This window comes from Tiliqua scincoides, chromosome 3, assembly GCF_035046505.1.
Source record: "Tiliqua scincoides isolate rTilSci1 chromosome 3, rTilSci1.hap2, whole genome shotgun sequence".
NCBI classification, from domain to species: Eukaryota; Metazoa; Chordata; class Lepidosauria; order Squamata; family Scincidae; genus Tiliqua; species Tiliqua scincoides.
The window spans coordinates 109,394,799-109,413,568 of record NC_089823.1 but is presented as its reverse complement, the minus strand read 5'-3'; positions in this window follow the sequence as shown (position 1 = coordinate 109,413,568).

Below are 18,770 nucleotides of genomic sequence, written 5' to 3'. Positions count from 1 at the left end.
TGCTTAAGACTTGTTTGCTTATATGTAATGGCGGCAAATGCATTCATAATTACTATCGTGGGGTTGAGGCGGTGCCATCTGGTATGCGATAAGAATGTGCTCATCTAGATTTACTAGAGCAGAGTAGATTTTCTTAGTAGGACTGTTAACTCATACTCATTCATTGCTAGGCATTCTCCTCTGAACCTGCAATAATGCATAGTCATGAGCTGAAATGGTTTCAAAGCTGGGTGAATTTAAGAAAGCAGTCTTCTAAAAATAAGTTTATAATGCAGCTTTCAACCTCCAGGGAGGTTAAATTGCTGATATTTAAAATACACTTGTGGAAAGATCTTTTTTCTTTTTAAAAAGGATAAGACATGATACTCAAATGGTTGACGGTTCCAAAAAGATTGGATGGAAACCACCTGTGAGACACAGAATATATGAGCCATGCATAATCAAAGCTATGAGGCTGACTGATGCATTTGCTCTAAGCAGAGGAAGTGGCAAACTGAGAGGTGCCCGTGTCTGCCTGCTACTCCTCTTCTTCCTTCCTTTTGGAAATAAACAGGATGAGTAGAGCATGCTGGGAGCTCTCCCACGTGCTGTTTATTTTAAATAGAACCATGTGGAGGAAGGAAGGTAGAGAGCAGGGTCTGGATCACTGGGTTCCATTGCACCACAACTGTCACAGCTGCTAGCAGAGATGGCCAGCATCTCCATGCACTCACCACACATGTACCCAGTCCATGCTGGAGTAGGTAAGGTGCCAGCAGAGGCAGGTCATGGGAAATTTGAAGAAATTTAGGACGGGAAGACAGGAGGGCAAGGGGCTATTTGGGGACTGCATGGGGTGGATCCCAGTGGCAGCAATAGGTGCCAGGATGCTATCCTCAGTTTTCCAGCCCAACATGCTTTCTTCCTTTCCTTGGACTTCTGCCAGCCAAATAGTCCAAGGAGATCCACTGAAGGTCAAATGATCTATAGGCAGCTAAATAATAAAAAAAAAGGTTGCCTTCCTCTTCCAGTTTGCCTGGTTGCCTCTTCCTGCCACCTCTGCATGCAGTGTGTGCTCTGTTAGTGCATTGCAGAAGGTGGTGGTGGATAGGATTATCCTTCTCTGAGGGCCTGCTTTGCAAGACCTTGCAAGAGCTTTGTGCTCAGTGAAGGGGAAAGTGTTGTTTTTACTGAGAGTTTATTGGGATGCTGATGTGAGGCCTTTTTATGATTTTATAAGCATGTTAGCATCAGCATCTCAGACGGAAAGTCATGGTGCTGATGTTGAGGGATGGTGAGGGATACTGAAGGAGAGCCAACCAAATGTTGATGTATCTCAGGCCTAATCCCTCATTCTGCGCAGCTGACATGATCCTGAAAAAGTGAGGTTACCTCAGTGAAACAGAATTGCAACCCAACAAGTCCAAAACCATGTCTCCAAGGGAAAGTAACAAAGGACAGGTGGTAGGTGTGCTCCTGTCTGTCTGACCTAGGTGTGGGTGAGATGTCTCTTGCCCCCTTCCCTTGAGAATGGGGTGAGGGGGAGAGTTAGAGAAGAAAGATCGGCAACTTGTATGTCTTGTCAGCCATTATTTAGTCCTGTTCTTTCTTGTTCTAGCCAATAAGGCTGCAATCTTATAGACTCCTGAGTGTAAGGAATAAGCCCTGTTGACCAATGGGCCCTCCTTCTGGGTAGACATGCACACGAGTCAAGAGTAACACACCTCTGTTGATTCAGGCATATAGAAACACCTGGAATGTTTTTCTGGTTGCATAAATCTCTTAATTGGGATCCTCTGACAAGCATTTCACATAAAAACTGGAAGAATTTATTTATTTTTTTTCTATTCTCAACAGACTTTAAATAGGCACAAACAAACACGAATGTAATTCAGGCATCAGGTATGGAAATCTGATTCCATTTTTTTAGAGGATACTGAAATATTCAAATCCCAACCAATACCGCAGTACCCTGCCATAAAACACACTTCAAATTGCCTTTGCAATATTCTGCTACTGTTAGAAGGCAATTTATAATTCAATGAAAGCAAAAATGTGTTTCCTTCAGTACTAGAAATATATATTGCTGGGGAATAAGCTTTGGCAAGATAAATACTAAATAGTTTCTATATAAAGCGGTTTGATTTGAGCAAATCCAAAATCTTGTTCTTGTGTAAGGATCTAAAATCTACGGCAAACAGTCTAAAAAGTCAAAGAAGCTCAACCAAGTTGGAGAAACTTCTCCATGCTTAAATCTCATAGTCAATCACAAAATGAAATCTACATAATTTCAAATGTGTCCTTCCAGTATTCATATCTGGCCCAATGTACTCCGTAGTCCTTGTAGTTGTGTTGCACATGCATGGTGATATCACCCAACCACTGGGGACACGTCGTGTTGAAGCAGATGGGGGAAACAGAATGCTGTCTTATGCTATTTGTCACATACTTAACAGAAAATGCCTATGCTGAGAGAAAAACAAACCAACCTGTGCTTGCTGCAGCAATTTCTGCTTGCTTGCTTTTTTCTTCAGTAAGCAGAAGCAGCCCTCTTACCATCACCTTGCCCAAGTGAGCGTCTGATGCAGGCATCACTGACAGAACAAGAAGGAAGGTAAAGAGAAATATTCCATGCTGGCTGGAGCAGGCGGCACGATAGAGAGGAGTTGGAGTTGGTGCAGTGCAGGTGGCAGGACGGAAGGCTAGCAGACTGGAAACTGGGACAACCCACCTCCTCTCTTCTAATTACAGAGTTTATGCCAAATCAGCAGCTGACAGACAATTTGCACATGCTCCAGACAAAACCCCCTAAATTCTCCAGTGGATTTGTGAGCTATTTTTGAGTACAGAGTGTGGCAGTCTCATTTGGAGCACATTGAAAGAATCTGTGTGTGAAAAGGGAAGTTCAACAATCAAGCACCCATTTTGAGATCCTCGAAACAACCTCTAGGCGGTCAATTCACTTTCTGAAAGTTGTTCACGTCCGCCAGTTGGAAGGAGGTCTTACAACAACATGTTAGACTAATGCAAAGAATTATAAACATGAAGCCTGCTGTTAAGGAAATTACCCATTGTAGTAACTTTAATGTTACAATGCGCTACCTCTTCATGCATCTGAGGAACTGTAATCCACAAAGATTTATGCTGAAATGAATGGGTTGCTATTTAAGGAGTTACAAGACTCTTTGCTATTTTTAAATTAGCTGGCTTAAATAGGAGTGAGGGTTTCAGTTTGTATTGCCATGCAACTATATGAGGGCCCAGTTGTATCCAACTTTCCAGTGCTGATGCAGCCATGCCAACGGGCCAAGTGCTGCATCTTGTGGTGGTAGTGGGCAGAACTGGAAAGATGGATAGGATTGGGCCCTGAGAGTCTTAGAGCCTTATACGTTCCTACAGTTGGCTTGTAAAGTTCTATTTCAGGACGTAAGAAAGAAGAGAGTACCTCTGAGTTTGTGCTGGGTGCCTTTATTTTACCACCAAGTAACTATAAATAGCTTCCACACTTCTGAGTTTGGTTACACAGTTTTCCAGAGAAGAGAGCAAAAGGGAGACCTAGAAAGGAATGTCTGCTCCCAACTAAAAGGTAATTCTAACTTAACACCTTCATTTACTTCTCAATATCTTTGGCTCTATATAGATTCTTGCTGGTGTTAGACATTCTGGGTCAGATAACGTTTTATGTGACACAGAAAGCCTGTAACACTAGATTGAAAAATTCCACCAAGTTGTATCTACCTCCTTCTCCCCATCCGCCCCATACACACCAACCAATCATCTATCATGGTGGCATAATGTGTAAGGTGCTCATATCTTGTTGCTGACAATCAGACAGGATGTCAGTGTTGTTACAATAGAAAACGTATTGTGTCTAGGACATGCCAAAGTGTGTGTTGCTCAACCTTTTGTTCTCTTAACATCTTGGCACTGAAACAGCTACTTGAGTTTGGCACAGTGCTCCTGGAATGTGGTTTATGGTCATCTCCAGGATGCCACAGCTTACTGCTTAACTGGCCACACCTCAGGACTCATGCATGCTTTATTTGTGAATAATGCCATGGCTTTAAAGTCTTGGGTTTTCCTGAATCACAGAAGTGGGCCTCCAAGTCATTTCTTCTGTTGCTGCTTCGGTATGTATCCAGTGGAAACAGTGGTGTTTCATTCACTCATCAACCCTCATCAATATCCAAAGGCAACACAGGCATGTTACATGGAATCTCAGCTGCAGTTACAATAGCAACTTTGAATCACCTGTGTGACCACCTGTAGCTCAAGGAACAGGATTCCAAGCCAAATTCCATGAAAGGCCCAGCATGAAGCCTTTTTGTGACTGACAGGCTTGACATCAAACTGAGTAGCTGTGCTTTTGCCTTGGAGCAGTCATCTGACCCAAGCATCATTTAGGAACAGATGAAGCATTTAGGGGGTGAAAAGACCAATCATCAGACCAAAACCAGAAGCTTCATGTTTCATCTACAATTGTGTTAATAATTTTTTTAAAAAAATTGCACTGATACCCTTAGTAATTCCATCCTCTTCTATTATCACAGCAATCAGAGTAACTGTGTTCTGCTGTGTTGCAGTGAAATGAGAGTGACATGTGGCTGATTATCTATTATGAGATGCAAATTGTCTATAAGAGGATTAGCTTCCAGGAGCACCAGCATTTGACACCAGGATGACCATTCAAGAGCTCCTCAGAAGCCAGAATTTGATTATTGAGGAGATGAATTATGCACCAATGCTGGGCTGAGGCAATTTTTATTGCTTCTGAGGAGATAATTATTTTCTCAACACGGTTCTGTTGCAGAGAGCCAGAGGCCTTGGGATTTGTTCTCAATGCCTTTTTTCCCTTAATGCCTTATTCTGCATTTCTTTCTCTTATTATTTTGCCCTTGTGTCTCTTGTTCTCTTAAATAAACAATGTTTTTCATCCAAAGAACTCCAAGCATTTTGCAAATATTCACCTGAAGATGAGCTAACTCTATACCATAAAAATGGCCATATCAGAATTGTTAAGCATAGATGATGATGTACTTTTTCCTGGCAATTCACTCTTCCAGGCCTGGTACCTGTAGTGGTGGCACAATTCTGCACCCTGTCCGTTGCCACTGGCTCTCTACCTTCTCTACCACTCAGCACTTCTTCAAAACTGGCCAACCAGGGAAGATCCTGGAAGTGGAAGCTATTCAATTCCCAAGATCCTCTGCACCCAGCCTGATTTGAAGAAGCTTTAAGTGGCAGAGAAAGTGGAAGGTGGAAAAGCTGGCAGCCGTGATGGCAACAATAGTGACCTCTTATATTCCTGTCGCCATCCCCCCTGCCCATGCTTTCAAAAATTATTTCATTCTGGGACTACCAATCTGCTTTGGGAGTCTGTTTTGAGGACGTGCCAAAGAATGAGTGGGAGGAAAAATTTTCTTGCCTTTTTCCTTCCATTTGATTTCTCGGCTTCCACCAAATGGTTTTTTTTCATATGCCTGCTTCCATAAAGCATCTTTTTACCTTTAGAAAACTTTTGTTTATGATCTGTGCCAGTACTAGGTAGAGGGAGATATTGGGTGTTATTGGTGGCTTGGTTACTGCAATGCACTCTACGTGAGGCTGCCCTTGAAGACTGTCCAAATATATCAGTTGGCACAGAATGTAGCATCATGGGAGTTTAGAGGCTTGACTTGGTCAGGCCACTATAGCTGCATTGGCCGCCAGTTTGATTTCAGGCACAATTCAAAGCACTGGAGTTGATGATCAAAACCCTTTACAGTTTGGGAATTGAAATACTTGGGATACATGATACTGAGATACATTTCATACAACTTCCTCCTGTATGGAATGGATTGCTCTCTAAGATTTTCCAGGGGGGGCTCCTTTATGTGCTGTCCCTAGCTGAAGCTAAGCTGGTGCTGGAACAGGGTAGGGTCTTTTCTATGGTGGTGCCATGGTAGTGGAACTGAAGCGATACCACTGGCACAAGTCCAAGTTGATCCATGCCAGCAGATCCGGCCTGAAAGGGGGTTGGGATACAGTGTGTGTCCAAACACCAAAAATAATAGAAAAAGTAGTGATTCAGCCAAAATGTGGAAATGGCTTGCAATGGGAACTTTACTAATATGGAATGTGTAGGCCTATGACGAGCTGAAACAAACCACTTAGAACTGAGCTCACAATGAGTTCAGCCTGGTTCCAGCACTGCCCCGCCTGCTGGCACAACTTTTCCCTTCCCTTTCCCATTAACATTTGCTTCCTATGGTCAACAGTGAAAATGGCTGGTAATAAATAAGTGCACACATGAAAATAAACAAATGTTCTGTTGTGTTTAGATACTGTGCAGCCAGTACAGTGGGTTAGCAGTAGAATATAGTAATGAGGAGAATTAGTCAGAAATCACTACTCCCATGTGGATAAGCTATTATTGCTAAATGACTTCTTAGCGCTGAGGCTGAATAGGTCTCACTTCCTGTGTATAGGTGTTATTCTTTCATTGTCTATGTGACAAATTACTCAATGGAAACCTTCACCCTTTGGAAAATCAGAGTGTTAGCAAAACAAAGCAACACTCTTGAGAAAATTAGTGACGCTAGTAAAGGAAAATAGCTTTAAAGGAATTCAAAAGCTATTCAATTCACGCTCTGAATTGGATGGAGGAAGGTTCTTTTTATTATTGAAATGCCAGAAATGCAGTACAAAAACTTAGCTTGACATGTGCGCACATAATGTCTGCTTTGATTCTGAAATTAGTGGCAAGACCGAAATGGAAAGCTCATTTTGCAAATGTTTTGCCACCCATGAAACACACCTCCCTTTCTAGTGACTTTTTACTCCTTTCCAAAAAGGCATGCACGTGGTTCTAAGGGAACAGGTGTTTGAGATGGATTAAGAACCCATTTCCATTGCAGAAGCAGCTGGCTGACATTTCCTTATCTTGATGCCGTCGTGTTTAGCTGATTAGCTGGTGCACAACATGATGGGGATGTGCATTGGAAGCACACCCAAAGCACACTGGAAGCATATCCCATTGAAGAGACTGCAGTGTGGATGGATAGCAATCAAGTTCAGGTGTGCCTTTTCCAGCGTAATTATTTGCTTTGGGGAAATAGCATGTGTGGTTCTCACCTGTGTGCCTCTGCTTCCAAGTTACAGACATTAACACAAGTCTGGTTTCAATGTCACGGGTGGTCACCAATGAAAGATTTCCCTGTGTTATCATTTCACGTGGCTGCAGTCTTGTTCAGATGTTCTTCTCATGCACAATGGGCCCATACATACAGTATTAGCATGCCTGTGATCCTTGACCTGAGCAGATGAATTGCTGGCAGATTAGCGCTGCACACATATGGGCTGGCACACATGAGATGAGCATTTAAACAAGACAGTGGAGAGAAGAAAACCTGGCATCTCATGAACTGTAAAGAGCTGGCTGTAGGATCCCTTGGCAAAGGGAGGAACAGATGTTCCTGGTTGGGTTGACAGGTAATGGAGTAGATAATAGAAAAGTGAAGTAGGAGAGGCATAAACATTTTACCAAATGAAATCCTGGATGTGAATTGTGCATACTCATGGGGCCATGTGTGTATGGTTCACATGCGCATGAATTTGATGCTGTGGTAATAACCCAGAGGCCAAAACAAGAGATAAAGGTGCTTTTTTTCCCAGGCTTCTTGGATAGAAAGCAATCACTTCCTTTTTCTTCTTCTTTGAGCTGATTGAGCAAGATGACAACTGCTTGTAGTCTCACCTCTGTTGAACAAAGTTAACCTCTCAGTCAGGACAAGCTGCCAGTACTCACTTGAAGCACTGGCTGCCATCAGCAGACCGACAACACACACCCCCTGCTATCCACACAAGTGCAGTGTTACTTGGAGAGAAAAGGAGAGAAACACAAAAGGGCTCCTGCAGCATCAGCAGTAAGACACCCCCCCCCCAAAAAAAAATATTCAGCAATTCATCTCTTTGTCAAACATTGGCAAACTTAAGACTCATGAAGTAGGCAAGAAAAAGAGTATTTGGCTTCCTGAGTTACAGATGACTGATTTACAGACTGCTGCATCAGCACTTTCACACAGGGATGAGATGTCCTTTGTGGTACTTTCTCTTGGGCACAATATTGCTGGAAGAGCAGGAGCCAGCTGTTTTGGCCTACATATGCTCTGACTTCTGTATAGATCTCTGGAATGGAACCAGTATGTACGTAGGGGACTTATTGCACCTCATTGGCGTTGGAATATGGAATTAAGCACTTTAAAAAACATCAGTAGCAGAATGTACTATAATCTAGTAAGTCTGCTACCAGCATCTTCGGCTTTTCCATCAAAACATCATACTGAATATTCACTGGTACCTTATCAAATTTTGCCATCTTCAAACTAATGAGCGCAATAAAAAGTTCACATGACCAAGGATGTGGTCCATACGCTGTGGGGATGCACAAATGTGGAAGAATTTCAATGCTATAGACAGCCCAGGATTAACCTTGCTGTGCTTCATTAAAATTTATCATAGGCTATAGATCCGCATTACAGACTGATCCCAGACTTCAGGTTCTCTGGATCTGCTGAACTGCATTCATTGCTGAAAGGGTCATGTTCCTGAATGGAACATCTTGTTTGTGTGTGTATGTGTGTGTGTAGAGAAAGAGAGAGAGAAATAGTGTGAGCATATTGCAAACCCACTAGTCCACAGTTAGATAGATAGATAGATAGATATGGACTAGCAGGTTTGCAATATGCTGAAATTCTCTCTCTCTCTCTCTCTCTCTCACACACACACACACACACACACACACACACAGTTTTCAGATTCTCTTTGAGTAGCATCTCTCTGATACCCAGTATCTCACCTTCTCTGAAGCCTGGTTTTGGTTGCCGCCATGCCTTTCCCCTACCTTTATGCCCCCCCTTTTGCTTTCTTCGTTGCATTCTTGAGCTGTTTCCACTTTCCATTTTCTCAATTTAGCCTGTTTTTGCAGTATTGCAATTTTCTTTTTTTCCCTTTCCCCTTTGTTCAATAGGTTGGGATGGATGGGGCAGAAAGGGCGGTTGAAGTTATCTCAGCTGGTTGCTATTTGTCACCTACAAACTCAGTAAAAGGCTTAATGATAATAATAAAAAGAAAATGCAGGCCTTGCATGGCATGCTACAATAATATCAGTGTAAAATATAATCTGGCAGGCCCCAGTTGGTGCTTCATTTTTCCCTTCTGATTAAACAAAGGTAGAAGCAAGAAGCTAACACCAGAAAAAGGTAGGATGTTCATGAACACTGGTGCACCCAAGAGATTAAAGTTCCCTTGGGGAGGCTGGGATGGGGAGTGGGGATATATACATCTTACCACAGCAGGTAGCTGTGTTGACTCCCAGTCCCCATATACGTAGGTATAGTTTGATCATTGTAAATTCAGTCCAAAGTCAGTCCCAGCTCTTTGGAAATGTGAAAATAGTGTGTCAGTTCTGTGACATCTGAACACACTTCAGATGTTCTTCTTATGAAGTGCAGCCACTTCTTAATTGGCTACAATGCTGTATCTTTGGTGGCAGCAGAGAAAGTCAGTAGTCCCTTCTCTCCGAAGCATGAGATACAGGTCTCTGTGAGAGCATCAGTCCAGTTACAGGGAGGAACCGGCATTCCTACTCTTGCTTCTGAATTGCTGCTGTAATAGGGGGGAAGGAAGGGGGAATACTTACTCTCTCTGCTGCCATTCAAGCCATAGCGCTGAAGCCATTTAAGAGGCAAGGCAGGGGTGGGTAGGAAATAGGAGTGTATGTGACTGAAATGGAAGGGAACAAGGAGTTCTGCTCCAGGTTGTGTTATAATATGAGGCAGACAAGATACTCCAGGAGTGTAGTGTTCATTCAGGAAGCAAGCATTATAGGTTGCTGAAGTTCAGATTGAAAACCAAGCATTAGAAGACTCAGCAAAATTACAGTGAAAGGGTAATTCATGTGATCTTATGCTGTTATGCTTGTGTCTTGTCCTAAGATGCTGATGTTTTTAGAAGTCTGCAAAGAAAAGCTCATAGTTTCACCCTTCCTATCCAGGGGATAAATTATCTTCAGCTATTCCCTGATGCATTCAAAACTTTTTCTAAATAAACAGTAATGAAACAGCTGTGACCAACCAGAACTATAATCCTTTATTCCTTGTTTTCTGTTTCATTTTGGGTGGAAATCAGGTGAGGACATGGGGGGATACATGTTCTCAGCGCAGTTCACATTCTTTGAATGCACTCCAACATTTCCAGTTTAAAAGATCCCAGGTAGAAAGGCAGAAAAACATTAATTTTTTTGATATTCAAAAGTGAGATGCCACCAGACCAGCACTGAATCAGATGACCCAATAGTCTGACTCAGTAGAAGGCAATAGCATATGTTCTTCATATAGTGGGTAACCAGCATTAACAACCTCCTTGTACCTAATTAAACACAAAACATTGCGCTTAGTCTATCTGTTCAACAAACCACAATCTTGAAACAGCTTGTCATGAGGTCATCAAAGGCAATGTCTCATAATGTGTCTGGGATACAAAAGACATCCTCATCTAACCTGGCTTCCCTGCATGCCAGTGTCTATGCAATGGCTTCATCACTGGTGTTGCTTGTTCTTTTGGTACCTGAGAAATTAATTTTGCTGTGTAGCAGTGGGTAGAACACAACACTGTAATTCATCCTCAAGGTGACAGAGTCAAGGATAATCACAGTGTGTTCCATGTCCAAAATAAAATGGCATAACACTTCTTGTCAATCTTCGGTGTCAAGGAGCAGCAGAAACAGTAGTTGCTTGGCAACGACCCTTCCACATGTTGCTGGAACGTATCAGACTGTACCCTTGAACTTAATGGGACTTACTTTTGAGAAAACATACATTGGATTGCACTGCCTGAAAGAAAATTTTTTTAATGTGAATCCAGGTTCAGTTTACCTGCATAAACTTATTCAAATGCAGAAGTTTTATAAATAAATAGAGATTAGTAAGCTTTGACAAAGGACTGAGTGTCATCTATAGTTGTTCAACAGAGAGCCAGTCTTGGTGATACTGCATTCCGTTAAGAATGAGATGAGGTTATCATATCATATCAAGAATGATAAGGTTAGTTGAACATATGTTTCTGGCTGATGTTGAGTCAATCCACTGGCTTATCTACCTCACTCTATTTAACAGGAGACACCAGGAATTGAACCTGGGCCTTCTGCCAGACCCCACTGTCAACTAACTTGGAGGCTACAACAGCCCTTATCTCTGGAATAGGAAGGTTGTCCAAGGTGGAACTTCACAACCCAGTCCTAACCAACATTCCAGCACTGATGCAGCCATGCCAAAGGGACACTCACTGTGTTCTGTGGTGGTAAGGGAAAGTCTGTTCCCTTACATCGGGGCTGCATGATGGTTTAACAGCACTGTAACATTGATTTGGATTGGACTGCTAGACTCTGTGCCACCACCAAAAGGGCTTCAAATTGTTTTCTGCATTGTCATCTGAAAGTTCAAAAAAGAAGGAAATGACCATGAATATCCCCATGGAGGTGACTAATGCAAATCCACGGTTAAATGACTTCCATACATTTAGTTTAATATTTTTGCCTGCTGATGACCCAGCAGGATCGTAAGGTGTAGATTCCAGTCTTGCTTAGCAATTGTTTTTGGTAAATGCTGACAAAAACATTTTTGTCAGAAGGGTTCACACACACACACACACACACACACACACACACACACACACACACACACACACAGAATAGGGCAAAGAAATGAACTCATCATGCTGAAACGAAAGACAAATTTTATTGGTGGAAGTTAGAGAGTGTGTGCACCTTCTTCCTTCATTTTGTGTTCATGATGGGTTTAATTTAGGAGGACTAGATTAAAAGAAAAAAGGTTGTTGCTCCTAAATAAAGCATCGAGTGCTGGGCATACGTAACCATCTTCAGTCTTGGTGGAAAAGCAATCTTTGGTTCACTGGTTTATAGAAAGTATGTACATAGAAGTGAAAGCATGAATATACTCCTCTTAGGATCCAGTGGGTACAAATGCTATTAGGGAAATCTAGGGAAGGGACATTAATTATTTCTGATTCCCTACATATGAATATTTAAGTTTCTTTCTAACAATATAGTCCAGACAACATACATAATGAGTAAATACTAGTATAAAACAGGGATGGGGACTTGTGACTTTTGGACTCGACTCATAGTTACTCGAGTCACATGTGTTAAAAACTCAGGAACTGACTTGGGACTCAAGGATTTTACCCTAATAATGGAAAGACTTGAATAGACTCAAGTCAAGACATGCTTTTGTGTGTGCTTGCGACTCTGTTTTGTGTGTGTGCTTGCTTGCTTTTTTTCTTCTTCTACCACTTCCACGACTCGTTTCTCAAAAAGATTGGACTTGAGTCAAAATGACTTGGTGCTGTGACTCTGGCACATCCCTGGTATAAAACAAACACTCCAAAGAAGAACAGTACAGATGAAAACACAAGAGCTCACAGGATCATTTCCAGCATTCTGTGGAACCAGGACTTACCGTAGATACGTATAGTAAGTGAAATTTATGCCAAGTAATCAAGCTCCAATTCGCCTTATCTCCAGGTCAATCAGAAGGCAGAGCCTTTCAACTCTGAACAGTTTCCTTTCTTAGCTGAGCTGTTGCTCAGCTCAGGCAGGCACCTCCTTAGTTGCTATAGTTACTTTCCAGGGACCTTCCAGCCAAAGTTAACCTTTTATTCTCCTTCCTTCTGCTGCAGCTTGGTTCTGCTTTGCAAATGCTTGCAAAGCAGGTCTGTTTTTTGAAACACCAGGATGGGACCCTCCTTCCCAGGCTATAATTCAGTGCACCATTACAGTGCACCATCACCATTAAGAATAACACCCATGGAAAGCAGTGAGTAAAAAGGGTTGCAAATATCTCATCTCTCTGCTATGAATTGAATTGCACACTCTCAGTTATGTGTTATGGGTTGTATGTTGTATGTAGAGCTTCTGGTTTAACACACCAGACACCTTAAAGGTAGATTTGATTCATGGATCTCCTGCAGTGGTTGCCAACCTTTTTCACTTGCATATCCCTTGGCAGCCCATTTCCATAAATTGTACCTTTCATATTAGCAAAATGTTTGTAATAATACAAGCGCTCGTCTCCTCTCTATGAAAGCCCAGATTTCATTTATTCATCACATATTTTCTCTTTTTAGCTGGTTGAAGAACAGAAGACTCTGCCTTTGCACTGTTTTGCACCAGAAGTGTGCTGCGAAATTCTGGGTGATTGATCACTTTTCATATTATGTTTCAACTTTTTTTTACTGTGATGGTTTTCAATCACTGGTTCATACATGAATTGATGACCAAAAACTAGCTCTTGGTGGGGCTTTCACAGCCAACTAGCTACCTCCCTTCCTGCCTTGCTGGTCCTTGCAAGGCATTCCTGCAAGGCATTCTGGAGCATGGCCTGCCTTTTTCTGCCATTATTTCATTCTTTTTCAATTACCCCTAAAGGTCCTTTTGAGTGTCCCTGGGAGTACGTGGATACCAGGTTGGTAACCACTGTTTTACTGGTATGTAGTTTACAGTGCACTTATTCTGATAGTGTTTACAAAAAGCTGTGAAGACCAGAATTTTAAAAAGAATAAAAATGTATCTTATGATCTTTTACTATGTTTTTAATAAATTAGAGACTACAGTTCTTAGGTAAGAATTAGTGGTAGGTTATTTTTCAGGATCTGGCCTTGGAAAATCAGACAAAACTATAGTCAGACAACCCCCTAAGTTTAACACCCGCCTTATCCGAGGGTCATAGAAAATTTCATGATTGTTGGTTCAAGACCTGCCTTCGACTTATCTGTGGGGTCGACTTGCAGGCGTGTGCCTGCGATGATTCAGTGTTTCCCAAACTTTTTTGAAACATGACCCTAAATACAGTTTTTCTCTCAGTCCAGTGACCAGTGAGTTGGTAAATAAATAAATAATTTATTTAAATAATGAAAATCCACAATTAATTTTGGTCATTTGTTAAATAAAATAAAAATTACCAGGCTTTTTTTCAGCGACTACCATGCTGCTGCTTAATTTTGTGGCAGCCCGTACCGGCTCGGCTGGGCTGAATCATGACCACGTGATGACCAGCACAGTAAATGCGTGCAAGGTGGTACGGAGGTGGGTGGGAAAGGGGGTGGGAGAGTGGTTCAGAGTTAGGGAGGGGAGTTTTGAAGCAGGGAGGATGGAACAGGGAAAGATTGTGCCCAGGAAGGGGGAATCATCATCAGCAGTTCATTACACTAAATAGCTGGTACAGATCCAAGTAGCCCATAGGGCAGGCAGGAAAAAAGATCCCCTTATCCTGAGGTGACCTCCAGCGTACTCCTAACCTGCATAGGATACAGTGCAGGCCGTGCAGACTGGCTGTACCAGTGCAGGTTAGGATTGTGCTGTTTGTTGTGCTTTGGTCCTGGTATGCTCTCTGTCTCCCAGTTTCTTGTCTGTCCCATTTCTGGCCTAGGTTCCTTTTGTCTTCTTCCTTCTTCCAGACCAAATCCAAAGTAGGACAAATTATAAGAAAAAATAGAGTCATGTAATGACTCGGTGATGATGTTGTCAAATGAAAGTCCACTGAAAGTTTGTTTGCCTGACTGCATGCAAACAGTCAAACCCAGCAAGAGTCAGTCTCATTTTTAGCCCTTTTGTTGAAGCACCAGCAAGCTAAAGCAGTGATTAGAATCCTATCAGCCAGCTAGCTAGTTCTATCCCCCTTTCACCAAAGCAATATATATCCTTCAGCTCAAGCAAAGATGATTCAGCAAAAACTGGCAAGACTTCTAGCTGCAGTCAGTAACAAGACACAGCTAGTTCTTTCCACCCTGTTCATTCACCCAGTGCCTTTCCACCATCACTCTCTAGCACATGTCGGGCTTATCTTGGCCTTTGGGACAGATCATTCTGCAGCTCAGATGGGGTTGTCCTGATGGTTTTTCCAGACAGAACATTCTTCAGAATGCTTTTTAATTCATTTCCATGAGGGACATCGTGCAATTATATCTTTTAATGCTTTTGGATTGATGGGACTTAAGTTTGACTTGAGAGTGAGTCACAGGACTCTAGTGTACATCCCTGGTTAGGGATGCTTTTAAAGAAACTCATAACATGCTAGTATGCACTGTAGCCAGATTTTGTTAACAGATCTTTTCAAATCTCATTTTAATTTGAGAGATGCTTTGCCATGCATGAACCTAGTTTCTGAAGTCCCCAGTGTTTAAACTGTACACTTGAACCAGCCCAACCGATGGAGGAGTTTATAGTTCCACTCAGCAATGTACAAGATTCACTACTTCCTCATTCAGCATTTCATGATCTTGCTATTATGTTCGGTTCTGTTTTTCCACATACAGTAGTCAGAAGATGTTGAAAACTTGTGTGCTGTGCTTTCTTCCAGTCACCAAATGAAAATGCTTATTTGATTGGTTGAGTTCCAGAGGATCTGATGCTCAATTCACATCACCCCTTTGTGTGCCGCAGTCTTCGGAAACTGAGTTATCTTGCATGAATTTTACAGGTCTGTTGAGCTGGTAAACTGCAAATTGTCTGTAACATGACAGAAAATTTTCTCAAAATCTAAATGGAAAGAATTTTATACACAGAGACAGTTGAGTTTAGAACTATAGCATACGCTGAGCCAGTTGAGTTGAGGCTTGGAACTATAAAAAGCAAGCTTTGCAGATACTGTATTTAATGGACCATCTTCTGTAGGTTAAGTGAAATGTAAGCTATTATAGGAAGCTTTTTCCCTCACCAAAATTGGTCAAATCAAAGATACTCTATTCTTTCTCGGTGCACTTTAAAGCTAATGGAGCAAAAATGCTTGATACTCAACCACATGGAGGTGACTCTAAAGGGGATACGTTATATGGGAATATGCTCAAGTTTTGAAAAGGGTAATTCCCAGAATTTGATCTCAGCAAACAGTACAGCAACCAAGTCGATCTCCTGATCTCTTTATAGTCTCTCTTGCTGCCCAGGGTAAATGTCAGACATAAAATTGTCAGACATAAATTGTCAGACATAAAATTGCACCTCATTGTTGTACAATTTCTTCCACATGTCACTTTATTTCAATATACACTGCTTAGGATACAACCACTAAATTGGAAAAACAGGACACTGATAATAACACTGGAGTACCATGATATAGATTTCAGTTGCAAATGATTTCGCTAAGCCAGTGAGCCCAAGGGGTGCAAAAATCACCAGCATTCCCAAGTGTAATACAATGGTTTAAGAAACCATGTTGTGATCTGGGAAGACCCCTCAGCCTAAAATTACAAGATAGTTATAGAGAGAGTATAGCCATCTGTCTCTATGTCTCTCCTTCCATCTGTATGATGGGAAGGAGTGTGTGTGGTGGTAATTGTACTGGCCTACCTTATGGGGTTATTTGGTTATTCTAAGTGTTCAGAAACAAGGGTGTCTGATACCATAGCAGCCCAATCCTATTGATAACTAGTGCCAAAGGAGTACACTGGTGCCGAAAAGTAGCCATAAATTGCTTTGTGGCTGCCCAAGCTCTCAGCATGCTGGCAGGAAGGCTGGAGCATTCCTATGCATGCCAGCAGTCATCCAGACGCCCGCCAGAACAGGTAAGCCCTGTGCACGGGGTGAAACAGGGATGGGGTGGGCAGAATGGGAAGGAGACAGGGCAGAGGATGGGTGGATCAAACCCTTAGGGCAGCAGTTTTCAAACTCTCAGAAAGTTTGAAAACAGCTGTAAGTCCTTGCGGGGGCAGGGGGAGGCAGCAGGGGTGAGGGGAAGGCAGTGCCACAATCCCCAGGATCACACTGCTCAGGGGGCTGCAGAGGCTTGGCTGCACTTACCACAGCCTTCTGCAGCCTCCTGGGGGTTTGGGGAGCCATGCACGACCGTCTTCAGGACTCCCCGCAGCTTTGAAATTGAAAGTGGAGCGATCTTGCTCCACTTCCGGATGATCGCGTCACTGCCTCCTCCCTGCCTCCTCCCCTTAAGGGGGCAGATGCCAGGGCCCACAGGCTGGGGTGTCGCAGGGCCCCAGTCTGAAAAGCCCTGCCTTAGGGGGTAGGTTCAGTGATATTGTTGACCCAGATCCAAGTTGACTTATAGTGACTGCTGGGACCCCGAGTAGACCTCCAGCAGCTTAAACACCTCCTCACGTGTTGAAGTAGAGGCCACGCCATTGATGTTGCCTCCCTGTGAAGGAGTTTTATAGGATTGAGCTGCAGGACACAGTTCTACATAAATATGATTACAATTATTACACTCACATAATTTGAAATTGGGTGTCTTCATTTTAATTTTTCCCAATTTTTTTTAATTCAATAAAAAAAATTTAGCCATCAAAAATACCTTCCAGTTCATTACCATGACTATATGGTTTCATTTTCCATTGATGCAAGATTATTCAAGAGAGAGAATATATGGAAAAAAAAACAACAACTAAAGTTAAGACCACCCATGGAAAACTATTATCATGTTCAGTCAGTGCAATACATAAAAATACTGTAAAGTCCAATTCCACTGATTTATGAAAGCAATAACAATAGCAATCAGGCAACTAGAGTAAGGACTGAGTACCTGAACATCCCAACTTCAAAATTCTTTTGCAAGATGAACCAGTGCAATTTTCTAAAAGACTGATGTATGAATGAATGTAAAGTTACATGTAAATGAAATGTCTCATAAAATATATTTCCACTTCTGCTTCTCTGATAGATTCATATAAAAATATCCAGAGATGATACGTTAAGGAGTAAATGTAGTACATCCAGATAAGCAAAAGAACTTTTAAGTACCGAGGGAGAAATACATCCACCACTTAAATAATCCAGTAAATTAGCAATAGTTCTACAGAACAGTTTCACTGGAACAAAGACCCCCCTTTTTCACAAATTATGTTTCTGAAAGAAGTAAAGCATTTCATGGCATTTATAAGAAAGTCAGTGCTTGACTTATGGGAGAAAAGATAAGTGTTCCTTAATGAAATTTAAAAGCCCTGCCCACAGAGGGTCCAGGGGAAAGTGGAACTGGAGGGGTCACCAAAACTTTGTAAAATAAACCTTCACAACTATCACCACATCCAAACACAGATCTAGGATGAAAAGGCTCATTAAACCATCCTCCGCTAAGCCAAACAGCCCAATTCTAACCAGTGGCGTCACTAGGATTTGCGTCACCCGGTGTGGGAGGCCTGCACATCACCCCATGCAGTGGGTGGGGCAACACCCCAGGTGGTGGGCGTGGTGATGTACCATTGCCCTGCCCCCACTGGTTTTTTGGCTGTACCTTTTGATAGAACACAGATATTTCAATCTGGTTTGTTTCATTGCATTCTGCATGAAATTATGCATTGATTGATATATAACCTGATGGGATTATTCCTCCAAACTCTTATTTTAGTGATTTTGAAAACTTGTAGAGTCACACACACACACACACCCCGGTGTCAACTTACTAACAACTTATTGCAGCAGTTCTCAAACTTTTAGCACTGGGATCCACGTTTTAGAATGATAATCTGTCCAGGACCCATTGGAAGTGATGTCATGGCCAGAAGTGACATCATCAAGCAAATGAAAATAAATAATTATAAATAATTATTTAAAATAAAAGAAATAATTAAATAAGGGGGACCCAGTCCTGTTCCACCAAGTGAATCTACTCCGAAGTAAATCCCATAGTGGTCAATGGAGCTTACTCTCAGGAAAGTGTGGGCAGGATTGCAGCCTGTGAGCCTAATCCTATGCATGTCTACTCTGAAGAAAGTCCCATAGTGGTCAATGGAGC